The 18,210-nt window shown below is 47.4% G+C and overlaps 1 long non-coding RNA gene across 1 annotated transcript; it reads left to right on the forward strand.

Moving 5' to 3' along the window:
* The first annotated feature begins 6,001 nt into the window (after positions 1 to 6,001).
* LOC115896995 lies at positions 6,002 to 11,860 on the forward strand. Its single transcript, XR_004056955.1, has 3 exons — positions 6,002 to 6,361; positions 7,863 to 7,964; positions 10,309 to 11,860. It is a non-coding gene; the product is annotated as an uncharacterized LOC115896995 (long non-coding RNA).
* The last annotated feature ends 6,350 nt before the right edge of the window (positions 11,861 to 18,210 follow it).

An 18,210-nucleotide genomic window follows, 5' to 3' on the forward strand; every position in this document is an offset into this window, starting at 1 on the left:
CTTTTCTTTCCTTTCCTTTTGTTTTTAGATGGAGTTTCACTCTTGTTGCCCAGGCTGGAGTGTAATGGCGCAATCTCGGCTCACTGCAATCTCTGTCTCCCAGGTTCGAGCAATTCTTCTGCCTCAGCCTCTCCGGTAGCTGGGATTACAGACGCCCGCCACCACGCCCAGCTAATTTTTTGTGTTTTTAGTAGAGACGGGGTTTCACCATGTTGGCCAGGCTAGTTTTGAACTCCTGACCTCAGGTGATCCGCTCACCTCAGCCTCCCAAAGTGCTAGAATTACAGGTGTGAGCCATCGCGCCTGGCCTGAATTTCTTTTTTATTAAACTGAAGATATAGGCCGAGCGCAGTGGCTCACGCCTGTAATCCCAGCACTTTGGGAGGCTGAGGCAGGTGGAACACCTGAGGTCGGGAGTTCAAGACCAGCCTGACCAACATGGAGAAACCCCATCTCTACTAAAAATACAGAATTAGCTGGGCTTGGTGGCGTGCACCTGTAGTCCCAGCTACTCGGGAGGCTGAGGCAGGAGAATTGCTTGAACCTGGAAGGTGGAGGTTGCGGTAAGCCGAGATCGTGCTATTGCACTCCAGCCCGGGCAACAAGAACGAAACTCCGTCTCAAAAATAAATAAATAAATAAAATGAAGATATAATGGTAACTGCAGTAGAAAGGAAACTATGAAAGATATTTAAATTACCTGTACTGATAATGTTTCCAGTTGGACATCAGTACCTCCACCGCCTTATCACTGCCTGGAGCCTGGTTAGCCAATTTGGGTTCCCAACTCTGATAATAGAATATGCCTCTAATCTAATTTTTATCTCACTCCATTTGAAGTATACTGTCTTCTAAATTGAATATTTGAAATAGCCGTGCCCCCAAGACCTTGAAGAGCATTTCTGAACTTTACCCTTTAGGGGAATGCTGAAAAATGAAGTGGCCTGTGGCAGTGTGGTAAAAATGAAATGGCCGGGTGTGATGACTCAAGCCTGTAATCCCAGCACTTTGGGAGGCTGAGGTGAGCGGATCACCTGAGGTCAGGAGTTCGAGACAGCCTGGCCAACATGGGGAAACCCCATCTCTACTAAAAATACAAAAAATTAGCTGGGCATGGTGGCACATGCCTGTAATCCCAGTTACTCAGGAGCCTGAGGCAGCAGAATCGCTTGAAACCAACCGGGAGGTGGAGGTTGCGGGGAGCTGAGATCGCACCATTGCACTCCAACCTAGGCAACAAGAGCGAAACTCTGTCTCAAAAAATAAATAAAATAAAATAAAAATGAAACCATGGCAGGTTTTTGAGGCAAACAGAGCTAAGTCTGAATTCTGCTTCCTGTACTTCCAACATGGTCAGTTTGGGCAAGTCTGTCAACCTGACTCAGCGTCCGTCTCTTCATCTGTAAAATGGAAATGATAATATGTATTTCATGGTATTCTTGTATCACTGAGTCGTATCATAGGAGCATTTAACTCACTCAACTTATATGTACAATCAGCCCTCTGTATTTGTGGGTTCTGCATTCATGGAATCAGCCAACCTTGGATGGAAAAGATTTGGAAAAAAAAAAAAATACTACAATTAAAATACTAATAAAAATCCAATACAGAATATAGTATAACAAGTAGTAACATTGTATGACATATTATAGGTAATCTGGAGATGATTTAAGATATGCAGGAGGATTTTGTACGTTATATGCAAATACTATACCGTTTTATGTCAGGAACTTGGTCATTGGAGAATTTTGGCATCCTCAGAGGTCTTGAAACCAATCTGTGGATACAGAGGGATGCTATGTAATTTTTCTTAAGTTAAAATAGTATAAAGTCATATTTGTACATGCATTCCTTATCATTACTGTAAGCATGACACATTGCATTTACATGTTACTGTACTGTTTTGCCCACCAAGGAAACACCTACAGTGTATCTTACGAATGTTTTCAGATTTTCTAAGGGTAATTTATTTGCATTAGGGTTTAGACCTAAACCCCTGCCCCCCAGCACACACAGAAGACTCAACTCCAGCTGTGTTGAAACTTGAATATGCGTTAGAATCACTCTTAGTGCCCTTCTCCAGGAATGATGGCTCACTAAGACTAAGTCTCAGGCAGCTCCTGGGAATCTATCTTTAACAAGTCCCCAGGTTATTTTGATGTACACCATAATTTGAGAACAACTGACTTAGGATGTGGCAGGATCTTGACACATATTTTGCTTGCCTGTCCTTTCAGCCCTCATTTGGGAAGCTGTTCCCTGTGTTTGAAAGTCATCCTTTTGTTAATATATGATACTCAGTGCCTTAGAAGGAAGTGAGGAAACATTGGAGCCAGGACTATGTTGTTAGTCTAGGTATTTACCTTGAATGACCCTTCACTGCCAGGTTTCCATTTTTCAGTTTTTCAGCTCGAGAAGGGTAATCGTAAGTCTGCCTCTTGAACCTGGTGAAGGGCTGTTGGTAACTTCCTGGGAGTTCTTCAGACAAGGTTAAAGTAAAGTGAGGAAGGACAGCCCTCCTGGAAGTTCAGAACAGTGTCACGGACTAGAACCGTTGTACCCAGAACAGTCACATCCACTGATACGGGGGTTTCTATCAAATCACCTTGGAGCCTATCTCCATACTGGTGCCGGGTTAATCTCAACCAGTAACGAAAAAGTGACTAAAGGTCTATCTAGTTCTAGTCACTGCAAAACAACAGTCAGTAGGCAATGGGGAAATACATAAAGAGTACTCTTGGCAAAACAAGGATTGGGGTTATTGTCCACCCTTAATAACCTTGGGGGAAAATGCAAGACAGTAACTAAATCGGGAGGACAGGGTGATGACACAGTGAGAGAAGCATGGAGGTTTTCCACTGCCTTGGTAATACTTGGCTAAGGTGCCTGGTAGTCCACGGGTTTCCTTTATAGCCTCCTTGCTACCTCCTTATTGGTCTGAAATTTTTATTTTATTTATTTTTGAGACAGGATCTCGCTCTGTCACCCAGGCTGGAGTGCAGTGGCATGATCTCCACTCACTGCAACCTCAAGAGATCCCCCCACCTCACCCAAGTAGCTGGGACTATAGGTGACGCCACCACACTGGGCTAGTTTTTGTATTTTTTGTAGGGAGGAAGTTTTACCATGTTACCCAGGCCGGTCTTGAACTCCTCAGGTGATCCACCCACCTCAGCCTCCCAAAGTGCTGGAATTTCAGGTGGGAGCCACTGCGCCTGGCCTGAAATGTTTATTTAAGAAAAGGAAAACACAGTAAGCATTTCGCTGGCTGAGATGATAGCCACAGAGACATTTCATGGAATCATAAAGTTCTGTGAACTCGGCATGCAAATTCCTGATATCATCTAACATTCCTTTTTGACCTTGGAAAGGGTGGCCAATCCTTTCAGAGTGGGTGAGTGAGCGCAGGAACAACTGAGGACTCAGACAACCTGCTAAGTGACCGTTCAGTGGAGTCCAAATGTGTGTTGTGTTCAGAAAGAGTGTTTAAGGCCAGGTTCAGTGGCTCATGCCTGTAATCCCAGCACTTTGGGAGACCAAGGAGGGTGGATCACCTGAGGTCAGGAGTTCAAGACCAGCCTGGCCAACACAGTGAAACCTACACTGTGTGGTGGCACGTGCCTGTAATCCCAGCTACTTGGGAGACTGGGGCACAAGAATCCCTCGAACCCAGGAGGCGGAGGTTGCAGTGAGCTGAGATGGCACCATTGCACTCCAGTCTGGATGACAGAGCAAGACTCTGTCTCAAAAAAAAAGAAAGAAAAAAGAAAAAATGTTTAAGGATCTTTATTGTATAATAAGCTAGGAAGAGTGTCTTGATACTGTTTTGATGGTACAATTTATATAATTTGGGTCTGCTAAGAAGAATTCTGGCCACTAACTGTTCTATTTTAATTGTTTCCTTGGCTTATTTGCACAAATATCCTTAATAACTTCTGTGTAAAAGAGAACTAATGGCTGGGCACAGTGGCTCACACCTGTAATTCCAACACTTTGGGATGCCAAGGTGGGAGGATCACTTGAGCCCAGGAGTTTGAGAGCAGCCTGGGCAACAGAAGGAGACCCTGTCTCTGCAAAAAAAAAAAAAAAAAAAAAAAAGAGTACTGATGATCACACAACCTGTTTGACTAATAAACTCCCAAATAGCATAGATTTCTTTTTTCTTTTTTTAGTAGAGACAGGGTTTCTCCATATTGGTCAGGCTGGTCTCGAACGCCCGACCTCAGGTGATCCACCCACCTCAGCCTCCCAAAGTGCTGAGATTACAGGCGTGAGCCATGGCGCCCAGCCTATTATGATTTCTTATCCTTGATCATTGTTTTGTTCCCCCACCCCCACCTGCCCCCTTTTGTTTTTGAGACAAGGTCTGGCTCTGTCACCCAGCCTGGAGTGCAGCGGCACAGTCTGGGCTCACTGCAACTTCAGCCTGCTGGGCTCAAGCCAACCTCCCACCTCAGCCTTTCGAGTAACTAGGACTACAGGCACGCACCACCACCAGCTAATTTTTGTATTATTTGTAGAGGCAGGGTTTCTCCATGTTGCCCAGGCTCGCCTCGAACTCATGAGTTCAAGCAATCTGCCCTTGGCCTCCAAAGTGCTGGGAGTAAAGGCATGAGCCACCCAGCCTGGCCTCTTCCCCCATTTTTTGAAAAAAAGTATGTGGCTTAATGAGATAGTAGGAGGCTTAAACCTCTTCTATTCGGATACTCTCATTTGACAGAGGAACCAGGCCCCAAGAGATTAAACTGATTGTCCTCATTCCTACACTTAAACTTCTCTTGTCAAGATTAACATTACCTCCATCTTGCTGAATCCAGACGCCAAACCTCTTGGCCTCATCTGACCCTTCTCCTAAGCAGCCTCCCACATGTCCAACCATTCCCTGAGCATATTTTGTGCTTAGGATTTCTGTGCTTTCTCTTCTCTTTCCCTCCGGGTCTTTCCCAGCCCTTATCTATGTAGGAATTCTTCTCCTAGGTCATGTAGTCTGATCCCAAGGCTTCAGTCACCTCCCTAGCCCGGCCTTTTCCCCCAGCAACAAGGGTTCTTGTTTGTTCAAGAGCTTCCTCCTTCCTGGCCTCCCCGTTCTCAGCAAAGAGCTCCACCACACACCCTGTTGCGTGACCCCAAACCTAGAGGTAACCTTCATTCTCTTTTTGCCTCAATCCCATTTTATCCTCCACCCCTGTGCCTCCAATCTAGCAGACCAAACAGCCACATTTCCAGGCTATTGTGCACGGCTGGGTTTGGGAATAAAATTCAAACTCCTCCTTGGCCCCGAGTGCATCGGCGTCTCCAGCTGCGGCTTCTTTCCCTCACTCTCACTCGCGCTGAGCTTGAGCTCAGCTGGCTCTGCTCCCGCTGCTGCTTTTTTGATCTGTGATCACTCAGCCCCATCGCTGCCTTAGAGGTCTTGTGCTTAATGTTCCCATGGCCTGGAAGGCATGTCCCCAGTCTGTGCCAGGCCACCCTTTTCTCATCCTCCAGGTCTTTGCAGCAGTGCCTCCTCCTCCAAGAGCACTTCCCAGCCACTGTCCCCTGCCGCCCCCTACCATCAGAAGAGCAACCCTCTGGTGCCCTGCCACTTCACCCTATTCACTGCCTTCAGAGCACTTGACTCAGCAATTCTGTTCCTTGTTTTTTTTTTCTTTTTTTTTTTTTTTTTCTGTTTTGAAACAGGGTCTCACTCCATTGTGCAGGCTGGAGTTCAGTGGTGAGATCATGAAGATCATGAAGATCATGGCTTACTGCAACCTCAACCTCCCAGACTCAAGCGATCCTCCTGCATTGGCCTTTTGAGTAGCTGGGACCAGAGGTGCGTGCCATCACGCCCAACTAATTTATTTATTTATTTTTAGAGACGGGTCTCTCTATATTGCTCAGGCTGGTCTTGAACTCCTGGCCTCAAGCAATCCTCCTGCCTCAGCTTCCCCATTGTGTTTTGTTTTTGTTTTTGTTTGAGACAGGGCCTCACTTTCATTGTTGCCCAGGCTGGAGTATAGTGGTGGTGGTATGAACACGGTTTCCTGCAGTCTCGACATCCTGGGCTCAAGTGATCCTTCCACCTTAGCCCCTCAAGTAGCTGGGACTACAGGTACATGCCACCATATCTGGCTAATTTTTGTATTTTTTGTCGAGATGGGATTTTACCATGTGGCCCAAGCTGGTTTTGAACTCCTGAGCTCAAGGGATCTACCCGCCTTGGGCTCACCACAAGAGTTGAAGCCCCTCTCAGTCTTGTTTGTCGATGGACCCTCAGCAACTGAAACAGTGTCTGGTGTGCGGTAGCTGTTCAATAAATATCTGTTGAACAAATGAATGGACAAATCCTGCTAGTTAGTCCCAGAACCGGGGTACTCAGGTAAGTTTTCCTCCCTTTGTATCATACTTCTGTCCACTGGGTTGCTAACCATGGGAAACACTTTACTCAAAGTCTTATTTAGCAGCCCAGCTGTGCAAAACACCCTCGAAAACCAGATGTTAAAAAAAAAAAAAAAAAAAAAAAAAAAAAAACAGAAAAAACCAGAATTCATGTATTTAGAATTTCTCTGGGTTTCCCCTAAAGTGTATTAATTCCTGTTTTCATTGTGAGTCTAAGTTTTATTAGTTCCTTTCCCAGGCCATGGCAGATTAGCAGAGAGGGTGCAGGGTGAAGGCAGACACACTGACAACAGTAAGAAGCAATGCTTGACGGTGAAGAGGCAGGAATTGTACAGAGCAGGCAACTCAGAAGGACAGCGGCAGGGTGGTGTGTCCAGGACTGCCTGGAAGCCTGAGGGCATTGATTGGTGTTCCTGGTGTTTGTTTTCTCAGGAAAGGGAGCTATGTCTGCTCTCTGCTATCATAAAACATGTTATTTTGTAATGTTTAAAAATGGTGAAATGTTTTAAATCTTCAGGAGTTAATTCAATAGACAACTATCTCGATTTAACAAATGGTATTATTTTATCCCATTAGTTTCAGGTTTTTTTTTAAAAAAAGAAATAATGGCCAGGCATGGTGGCTCACGCCTGTAATCCCAGCACTTTGGGAGGCAGAGGCGGGTGGATCACCTGAGGTCGGGAGTTTGAGACCAGCCTGACCAACATGGAGAAACCCCGTCTCTACAGAAAAAAAATTACTAAATTAGCCGGGCATGGTGGTACATGCCTGTAATCCCAGCTACTCGGGAGGCTGAGGCAGGAGCATCGCTTGAACCTGGGAGGTGGAGGTTGCAGTGAGCCGAGATCACGCCATTGCACGCCAGCCTGGGCAACAAGAGCAAAACTCTGTCTTTAAAAAAAATAGAAAAAAAAGAAAAAGAAATAAAATACGATAGATAAATTAAAGCCTCTCTAGCCCTCCCCAGGAACAATCAATGTTCTAAAGTTGCTGGGTTTCCTCTATGCAAGGGTTAATGTTTTATATGGAAAAAAAAAAAATCTGGCTGGGTGTGGTCGCTCACTCCTGTAATCCCAGCACTGTGGGAGGCTGAGGCAAGAGGAGGATTGCTTAAGGCCAGGAGTTCGAGACCAGCCTGGGCAACACAGTGAAACCTCATCTCTACTAAAAAGACAAAATTACCTAGGCATGGTGAGGCGCTCCTGTGGTCCCAGCTACTCAGAAGGCTGAGGCAGGAGGATCACTTGAGCCTAGGAGGTAAAGGCTGCCGTGGGCTGAGGTCATGCCACTGCACTCCGGCCTGGGTAACTGAGTGAGACCTGTCTCAAAAAAAAAAAAACCAAAAACGTGAAACAATTTCCTAAATAAATTAGATGTTATTAATTAGGTGTTTAATTGAAGAATATAAACAAGAATTATTTTTAAATCATCCTGATTTTTTTTTCTTTTCTGCTTTCTTCCTTTTTTTTTTCTTATGAAAGGCTACCTTAATAAAGCAGTATGTGCTGAAATGCCCAGCACAGCACGGATGGTTTTCGCATTCATTTGGATTGCCCTCTGCTCAAACTGTGAGCTCCTCAAAGGTAAAACCAGTGACTACTGGTCTTGGTATCTCAAGTACCTAGAATAGAGTCTTGCACGTCATAGGGGCTCAGTAAATACTTATCGAACTGAATTGAAAACTGAGCCCCATGTGTTTTCTGTAGTGAAGACAATGTCTCACTAAGCATTTAGCTGCCCGGATCCCAGAGATTTGACATGTAAACTGGATAATTGGCACTTGAAATATTTTCTTTAATTAAAAAAAATTTAGCCCATGTGCAGTGGCTCTCACGCCAGTAATCCCAGCACTTTGGGAGGCCGAGGCGGGCAGATCTAGGTCAGGAGTTCAAGACCAGCCTGGCCAACATTGTGAAACCCTGTCTCTACTAAAAATACAAAAATTAGCCAGGTGTGGTGGCACACGCCTATAATCCTAGCTACTCAGGAGGCTGAGGCAGGAGAATCACTTGAACCCAGAAGGTGGAGGTTGCAGTGAACAGAGATAGAGCCACTGCACTCCAGCCTGGGTGACAGGGCAAGACTCTGTCTCAAAAAACAAAACAAACAAACAAAAAAATTAAACTTTCTGATAACCAGGGCAAACAAATTTCTGTAGCAGGTGACGAATGTTACCTGACCCTGTGGAATCTTACTGAATATCAAAAGGACTTGTTCCAGAAGGAAGTCATCTTGTAATGTCCTGTGCAGTGCTTCACCCTAGGCTGAAACATGGGCCATATACTTCATTCACCAATCAGTGAGCTATAAGGGAGAGCAAGACAGCTGAATCTTGAAGTTTACGCGTAATTAAAACTTGGCTTTTGGCTGTTTGGGTTTTCCTAGACTTCCCATGAATTTCTGTGAAATCAGCATTGTCACTTTGTCAATCTGCCATTCCCAGCCACCTACTCAGACTGGGTCCTCAGGTGACCCTGAGAATGTGACTGGGGAATACAGAGACTGGGAGGTGGAGTCCAAAGGCAACTGACTGTAAGGTCTGGGTCTGGTCCTAATTCTGCCATTGTTGGCACAGCAGCTGTCCGAGGGGCATGCTAGCTGGGAGGTAGGCTGGCCAGCTCTCAGCTTCTGCGCATGGCTGTTGCTATGCCAGAACATGAGCCCTGTCCTGCTACCTGTCTCGTTTTCAAGAAAACCCTGAAATCCTGATTTTTATGTGACGTTTCCCAGTTCTTTTTTCTCTTTGAGATGGTGTCTCACTCTGTTACCCAGGCTGGAGTTCAGTGGTGCATTCTTGGCTCACTGCAACCTTGAACTCCCAAGCTCAAGTGATCCTCCCACCTGAACCTCCTAAGTAGCTGGAACGAGAGGTGTATGCCACCATGCCCAGCTAATTTTTAAATTTTTTGTAGAGATGAGGCCTCACTATATTGCCCAAGTTAGTCTTGAACTCCTGAACTCAAGCTATCCTCCTGCCTTGGCCTCCAAAGTGCTGGAATTACAGGCATGAGCTACCACCGTGCCCAGCTCCCAGTTCTTAAATATTGGCAAATGAGTTATAGTTTTTTTTCCAAGATCCTCTGTAAGCCAGATGAAACGTGTGCATGCCAGATGTGTGTACACCCCTACCTTCTGCTCTGCAGACCCACTTAGTGTCTGTCCTATACGTGGGTTCAACCAGGTAACTTATTTTTGTGAGACAGAGTCTCACTCTGTCACCCAGGCTGGAATGTGGTGGTGTGGTCTCAGCTCACTGCAACCTCCGCCTCTCGGGTTCAAGCGATTCTCCTGTCTCAGCCTCCCCAGTAGCTGAGACTACAGGCGTGTGCCACCATGCCCAGCTAATTTTTGTATTTTTAGTAGAAATGGGGTTTCACCGTGTTGCCCAGGCTGGTCTCCTGACCTCAGGTGATCCACCCGCCTTGGCCTCCCAAAGTGCTGGACTACAGGCGTGAGCCACAGCGCCCGGCCTCAACCAGACAACTTCTGATGCCCCCCTAGGCTCAAAAACACTGTCACTCCTGGCATGCTTGACTTTCCCTGGTGACAGTGCTGGCAGGGACTGCCCTCCCTGAGTCTAGGTGTGGTAGAAGACACACAGACCCGTCCACGCAGCCTCATTCTGTGCACACGCAAGGCAGCTCTCATGGTTGCATTTTCAGTTTGGGGAATTGTCCTGTTGGTAACTGTAGGCCTTAGACTTAAGGGACATTTGAGGAGGGAGTGTCCCCCGTTTCGTGGTGGACACAACACCCTAAATGACTGGCCTCAGCTTTTCTTCCCTGGCAGGCCCCATCTGTGCTGACCGCCCTGGTGGGGTTCTGAGCTGTGAACCCCTGTTCTGAGCCCCTCACTCTGACAATAAGAAAGCGTGGCTTCCAGGTTTCTGCACACTTCCTTACCAGCAGGGTTGTGTTTTGCTTCTAGACTGGCAGCGTTCCACAACCCTCTCACTGGTGAGCACCTCTGATGGCTCCACGTCCAATCTGCCCCATTGTTGTGGCTGCGAGAGCTGTTCAGGGTCAGTGGAATGACCACCGCAGCAGATGGGCGTTGGGCACAGGGTCCCTGCGCTTCCAGGCAGCTTACTTCCAAAGGCATGGCCATTTCACAACATGCTTCTCCTCCTGGATCTACCTACAGCAAAGCTGGGACTATAGGCATGGATTTCCTAAGACTTGCTTTCATTTCGAAATTGTTTTTAAGAAAGAAAAAGGAAAAGCATCTCCCCACAATGGAAAAGCTACTTTGTGTCTCATCTCCGAGTGGAGCTGACCTGGATAGTCATCCCCTGGTTCCTAGGTGGGGCAGGTGCTAACTGGCGGGTGGGCAGGGATGACGCCCATAGGAATGTTGACAAACTGGGTTTTGTGAATCTCCTGAAGCTCAGAACTCTGATGGCATCGATTCTTGGTGGCTCTTCCTCCCTTCTCTTCCCTTTATCCCAAGGCCTGGCCATCGGATCCTAGAACTTGCAACTGAGAAGGGGGAGACCCGGCTTCCATGTGGAGGACACACAATTTCCTTGTGTGTCTGTGAGGGTGACTGTTGGGCCTCTCCTGGAGCCTCAGAGGAGAAGGACTCGCTTGTCTGTGGGTGAATTTGGAAGGAGAACCTGGGCATACAGAGCCCAGTCCTTCTTGGGAGCTGACTACCCACACACTGCTCTATCTCTTCCAGCCATGCATGTTATGGGGCCTGGTCCCCTGTGGGTGGCCCATGGTGGCCTAGAGCTGCCTCTGCCGGGGGCACATTCGTCTAATTCCATCATGCAGTTTTAGGCAGTCCGCTTGCCTGTAGATCGAGGCCATGTCCTCCAACGATGGCTTTATCGGCAACAAAACTTACAGGTTTCGTCTCCCTTGTCTCATTCCCTGGCCCCTTCACACTGCAACCAGCACCTCTGCTGGCTCCCAGGCTGCTCCGCTGGAGCTGAAAAGAATGAATACCCATCTTCAGCAACTGTATCTTTCCCCCTCTTAACTTACGCTCAGGAATCAAGCTTCCCCTAAATAATGAATTGGACTGCATTCTCTAACCATACTGGCTCCCAAAACATTGGAAGCCAGATTTACTGGGTCCAAATGTTTATGTTTATGGTTAGTTACAGCAAAGAGACTTTGTCATTAGTAAAAGTGTTTTAATTTAAGGCAGGAAGTTGGTTATGGCTCCTTGAAGACATCTGCCTACATTGCCTGGTTTCTATCCCTGTATCTGACACCCAGAGAGCTTAATAAACATTTCTGTCCCATCAATGTGGTTGATTGAATGAGCCAGGACTTTTTCCTTTATAACTCTCCAAAGCAATGAGCTCTCAGCAAAACAGGACCAACCAAGACTCAGCTGAATGTTTATCCCGGGAGACTTACAATGCAGATCCTACCTATTCAAGTTGAATCCAGCTCTTTATGTTTTAATTACTTCTTGTTATTCTCATTTTCTTTTCCCCATCATCCTAATGTGTTTAACATGTCTGCTTATATGTATTTTCTATAAAGTGTGTATTGTTTAACGTACACATGCTTTCAATTTATTTATTTATTTTGAGATGGAGTCTCACTGTGTCGTCCAGGCTGGAGTGCAGTGGCGCGATCTCTGCTCACTGCAACCTCCACCTCTCAGGTTCAAGCCATTTTCCTGCCTCAGCCTCCTGAGTAGCTGGGACTACAGGCGCATGCCACCATGCCCAGCTGATTTTTGTACTTTTAGTTGAGATGAGGTTTCGCTGTGTTGGCCAGGCTGGTCTCATGCTCCTGACCTCGTGATCTGCCTACCTCGGCCTCCCAACATGCTGGGATTATAGGTGTGAGCCACTGCGCCCAGCCTCATGCTTTCAATTTGTATACATGATATGAGGTCATGTGTCTGCTTCTGAGTCTTCCTTCCTCTGCTCAGCACTGCTTTATCCACCCATGTTGCTGCAGGTTCATAACATCCATTGCCTAATCTTTCATGGGTCTGTCTACCTCATTGCACCTGTCCTCCCGCTCAGGTTGGACATTCAGGTTACCTCCCACTTCCTCCACCACAAATGCCAACATCACCTGCCCACATATTTCTCTGGACTTGAGAATTTCACTGGGACATAGAACCATACGTGGAATTGTTGAGTCATGGGAAGGTAGCCGTATAACTTATCTTCCAAACAAGGACAACTTAGAATGAAAGGGGACAGTATTCATAGTCACATGAGGGCAAGAGACATAAACCCAGACTGTCCCAGGTTGAAAGCTATGAGGACATGGAAATTGGTGAAGGAGTAGCAGGCTGCCCTCCAGAGTGGCTCCTGTGCCCACCCTCCCCCAGCAGGGCAAGGGCCCCCACGTCTCCACCGCCCATCACACTTCACGTTATCCACCATTCCTATTTTGTACCATGATGATAACTACAAAATACCTTTATTGTTTTAATCTGCATTTCTCTAGTTACTAACATGCTTGAGCATTTCTACTATGTTTGTTGGATTTCCTTATTTGAAAATGATTCAGTTCTTCTGCCTATTTTTCTGTTGGGATTTTCTCACTGATTTGCAAGAGTTTCATGTGTTTTCTAGCTATTAATCCTCTGTCAGTTTGAAACATTCCAAGTATCCTCTCTATCCACTGTATTTTGTCCATGATGTTCTTTGTAATCAAATTCATCTGGTTTATTTTATTTTATTTTATTTTATTTTATTTTATTTTATTTTATTTTATTTTTTTGAGACGGAGTCTTGCTCTCTCTGGGGCCGAAGCTGGAGTGCAGTAGCATGATCTCAGCTCACTGCAACCTCCCCCTCCTCGGTTCAAGTAATTCTCCTTCCTTAGCCTCCCTAATAGCTGGGATTATAGGTTCCTGCCAACACACCTAGCTAATTTTAGTATTTTAGTAGAGACGGGGTTTCATCACGTTGGTCAGGCTGGTCTGAAACTCCTGACTTCAAGCAATCCGCTTCGGCCTCCCAAAGTGCTGAGATTATAGGCGTGAGCCACCGTGCCCGGCCTGATGTCTTTCTTTTCTTTTCTTTCTTTCTTTTCTTTCTTTTTTTTTTTTTTTGAGATGGAGTCTTGCTCTGTCACCCAGGCTGGAGTGCAGGGGGCTCAATCTCAGCTCACTGCAAGCTCCACCTCCCAGGTTCAACCAATTCTCCTGCCTAGCCTCCCAAGTAGCTGGAACTACAGGTGCGTGCCACCACGCCCGGCTAATTTTTTTGTAGTTTTAGTAGAGACGGGGTTTCACCATGTTAGCCAGGATGTTCTCGATCTCCTGACCTCGTGATCTGCTTGCCTCGGCCTCCCAAAGTGCTAGGATTACAGGAGTGAGTCACTGCGCCAGGCCTCAGCTTTGTGGGTTTTTTAGGCTGGAGTGCAACGGTATGATCTTGGTCCACTGCAACGATTCTCCTGCCTCAGCCGCCCGAGTAGCTGGGATTACAGGCATGCGCCACCATGCACGGCTAATTTTTGTATTTTTAGTAGAGATGGGGGTTTCTACATGTTGGTCAGGCTGGTCTCGAACTCCTGACCTCAGGTGATCTCCACGTGCCTTGGCCTCCCAAAGTGCTGGGATTACAGGCGTGAGCCACCGCACCTGGCCAGCTTTGTGTTTTTAACATTTATTTTTAGAAGTATTTTCTCTCCCCCTTTTCAGAAAGATATTCTCCTTCATTTTCCTCTCTTAACATTTTAGTTAACATCCACATTTGGGACTTTCTCTGGAAATAGAGTCCCACCCTTCTGTGCAGTTAAATTTTATTTTTCTCCATACAGATAGCCAGTTTTCCCAGCTGCATTTACTTCATGATCCACTCTTTCATTTTTTATTTATTTATTTATTTTTGAGACAGAGTCTTGCTGTGTCACTCAGGCTGAAGTGCAATGGCGCAGTCTCGGCTCACTGCAACTCCACCTCCCAGGTTCAAGCAATTCTCCTCCTCAGCCTCCCGAGTAGTTGGGATTATAGGCGTGCACCACCACACTCAGCTAATTTTTGTATTTTTAGTAGAGACAGGGTCTCGTCATGTTGGCCAGGCTCACGGCCTCAAGTGATCCTCCCACCTCAGCCTCCCAAAGTGCTGGGATTACAGGCATGAGCTGCCACCACCGGCCATGATCTATCCTTTTCCCATTGATTTGTGATGTCACCTTTATGGTGTATTACGTTCCTGTGTGTCCCTGGGTCTGTCTGCCGGTTCTCTGTTCTGTTCCATTGGTCCATGCATTCTTGCATCTGTGGGCTATGTCTTTGCAGCAGTAGAAATTAACCTCTGATGGGACACATTTTCTCCTCATTGTTCCTCTTTTTTCACCATGGATCTTCCTGAGATTCCACTGTAAGCAAATGAATCTCAAGAAGATCTCTGCAGGAGCCATTCCACTAAATATTTCACCTTAACTTTCGTTTCTTTGTATCATGCTTATTGTTTGATTGTTAAATGTGAAGCATTCTTTATTTCATTTATTTTTTTGAGATGGAGTCTTACTTTGTCTCCCAGGCTGGAGTGCAGTGGCATGATTTCCATTCACTTGCAACCTCCGCTTCCCAGGTTTAAGTGATTCTCCTGCCTCAGCCTCCTGAGTAGCTGAGATTACAGGTGTACACCACCACGCCCAGCTAATTTTTGTATTTTTTTTTTAATAGAGATGGGGTTTCACCGTGTCGGCCAGGCTGGTCTGGAACTCCTGACCTCAAGTGATCTACCCACCTCAGCCTCCCAAAGTGCTGGGATTACAGGCGTGAGGCGCCACGCCCAGCCAGCGTTCTTTAAAAATAAATTTTTGGGCCGGGCGCGGTGGCTCAAGCCTGTAATCCCAGCACTTTGGGAGGCCGAGACGGGCGGATCACGAGGTCAGGAGATCGAGACCATCCTGGCTAACATGGTGAAACCCCGTCTCTACTAAAAATACAAAAAAAAAAAACTAGCCGGGCGACCTGGCGGGCGCCTGTAGTCCCAGCTACTCGGGAGGCTGAGGCAGGAGAATGGCGTGAACCCGGGAGGCGGAGCTTGCAGTGAGCTGAGATCCGGCCACTGCACTCCAGCCTGGGCGACAGAGCGAGACTCCGTCTCAAAAAAAAAAAAAAAAAAAAAATAAATAAATAAATAAATAAATAAATAAATAAATTTTTGTTATATAATTCGGACTGATGTTTCATTTCTACTCAGTTATAATTATCGTGATCGTTTTGGTCAGGTGCAGTGGCTCACGCCTGTAATCTCAGCACTTTGGGAGCCTGAGGCAGGAGGATCACCTGAGCCTGGGAGTTCGAGGCCAGCCTGGGCAACATGGTGGGACCCATCATCTCTATTTTTAAACTTACTGTGATTATTTAAAACATAAATCTCAGCCGGGCGTGGTGGCTCACTGCCTGTCATCCCAGCACTCTGGGAGGCCGAGGCGGGCGGATCACGAGGTCAGGAGATCGAGACCATCCTGGCTAACACGGTAAAACCCCGTCTCTACTAAAAATACAAAAAATTATTCGGGCACGGTGGCGGGCACCTGTAGTCCCAGCTACTCGGGAGGCTGAGGCAGGAGAATGGCGTGAACCCAGGAGGCGGAGCTTGCAGTGAGCTGCGATCGCGCCACTGCACTCCAGCCTGGGCGACAGAGCGAGACTCCATCTCAATAAATAAATAAATAAATACATAAATCCCTGGAAAAGTGAATGCTCTGTCATTTGAGAAGGACTCATTTGTTGCTCAAGGAGCTAGGCACACAGTCAGGACCATGGCCTGGCTTGCCTGTCATGTGAGTAACCGGGCAGCATAGCCTTGCCATCTGCACACCCCCAGTCACTCAGGGAGTCGTACAAGAATCCTTGTTTCCACTCCAAGGCTTCTGCCAGGCAGAACCCACGGTCAGTTCACCCCTGAAGGCTCTCAAGTACCTGCTTGGCGTTCACTGGTTCCTAATTTCTGCATTGTTCTCAGCTCCTTTCCTCCCTCTCCCACCACATCCTCTGTTCTAATCCCTGACAGTTCCACTTTTATATCCATTTCCTCCTTCCCAGCCTCCAGAGCCCTCTCCCCGCTAGCTAGAGCCAACTCAGTCCACCTGAACCCTCTGCTAGCCCCAAGGGCCGACCTGGACCCAACAGCCTTGGGCTGCAGCACTGGACACGTGTCAGGGTGGCCCGACTTTGGCTTTGTGCGACTTCGTGTTTTCAGCTTGCTCCCTGGATCTGGTCAGAAATGTAACTAGTCTGTTTTCCCAGCCATGCATTATTTATTCTTACTAATTAAGCACACTGGATGGTCCTGATTATTGGAGCTTTGTTCTCTCCCTCACCTGGGTGCTTGCCAAGTAACCTTCCTTCCGCAGATGCCGAGACCCTTGAGAACCTGGGTGGCGTTTGCTCTTCTGATTCCTTCTCCAAGGAATTAGAATCGAGGATGTGGGAGTCCTACCCTATTGACCAATCTCCTGGATGCAGATCACCACGAGCTGTAAAAATCACCTGTTCCATATTTACTGGCTCAGGTTGCTCTGAGAGGTGGATACTAATATCTCCTCCCCACGAAGGAGGAAGCAGGGGCTCAGAAGTTAAGTGGCCTACCCAAGGTGTTAGACAGCTGACTGGCAAGGCCCTCACTGCTCTCCTGCATCACAGAGCCTCACCTCCCAGGCCCCACTCCACCTTGTCCTGCTGCTGGCTGGGTGTGAAATGAGATAAGGCTATATTGAGAAGCTCAGTTCCTCCGCCCTGGGCAATTACAACAATCTTAACGTTTGGCCCTTTATCCATTTGTTCAACCAACGGATCGTCATTAAGCACATCATTCGTGCCAGGCAACGCTTCCACATGGCTTATTTTTTTAGTTCAGCGTTGACTGAGAAACCAGAGCTATGGTTTGGATTACAGCACACTCCTGCTCCCAAACCTTCAGCGACATAGCTCAGGACAGGGCCGGCTGGAGCCAAGGAAGCCTGGGCAGGCTGGGCAGTCAGGGAGAAGCTGGGACCTGAAACTATGCCCATCTGTGAAGCTGGGAAGGCCGAGCACAGTGTGCAGAGGGCATGGCCAGGGCAGACTGGGGTCTGGGAGGCTCAGCAGCAGGGGGCAGGGAGGGGTGGGGCATTGAAAGGGTCGCATAGGGCAGGAGGATGCAGGGCAGGGAGGAGCTAACCAGACTCAGGGAAGATCCTAGGGCCCAAGCCCCTCCAAGTCAGGGAAAGGACTCCAGATCCTGTGAGAGGTGAAAAAAAAGAGGAGGGTCCTTCCACCATAGGACCAGGCTGCTACACCTGCTTTTATAAGGCAGGTGATGCTTTATAAAAATTGAGGCAGGCCGGGTACAGTGGCTTACACCTGTAATCCCAGCACTTTGGGAGACTGAGGCGGGCAGGTCACCTGAAGTCAGGAATTGGAGACCAGCCTGACCAACATGGAGAAACTCCATCTCTACTAAAAATACAAAATTAGCCAGGCGTGGTGGCACATGCCTGTAATCCCAGCTACTTGGGAGGCTAAGGCAGGGAGAATCACTTGAACCCGGGAGGTGGAGGTTGCAGTGAGCCAAGATTGCGCCATTGCACTCCAGCCTGGCAATAGAGTGAGACTGCGTCAGAAAGAAAGAAAGAAAGAGAGAAAGAAAGAGAGAGAGGAGAGAACGAGAGAGAGAGAGAGAGAAGATGAGAGGAGGAGGAAAGAGAAAGAGGAGAGAGAGAGAGAGAGGAGAGAGAGAGAAAGAAAGAAAGAAAGAAAGAGAGGCAGAAAAGGGTACACATCGTGGCTAACACAGCAAGGGGATGCCTGCTTCAGGCAAGATGGGTCTTGAGCCCAGGGGAAACAACTTGGGTCCTAGGAGGCCTGACTCATTGAGCAGGGGCACAGGCAGTGCTGGGGAGC

The sequence above is a fragment of the Rhinopithecus roxellana genome, chromosome 4 (assembly GCF_007565055.1).
Source record: "Rhinopithecus roxellana isolate Shanxi Qingling chromosome 4, ASM756505v1, whole genome shotgun sequence".
NCBI classification, from domain to species: domain Eukaryota; kingdom Metazoa; phylum Chordata; class Mammalia; order Primates; family Cercopithecidae; genus Rhinopithecus; species Rhinopithecus roxellana.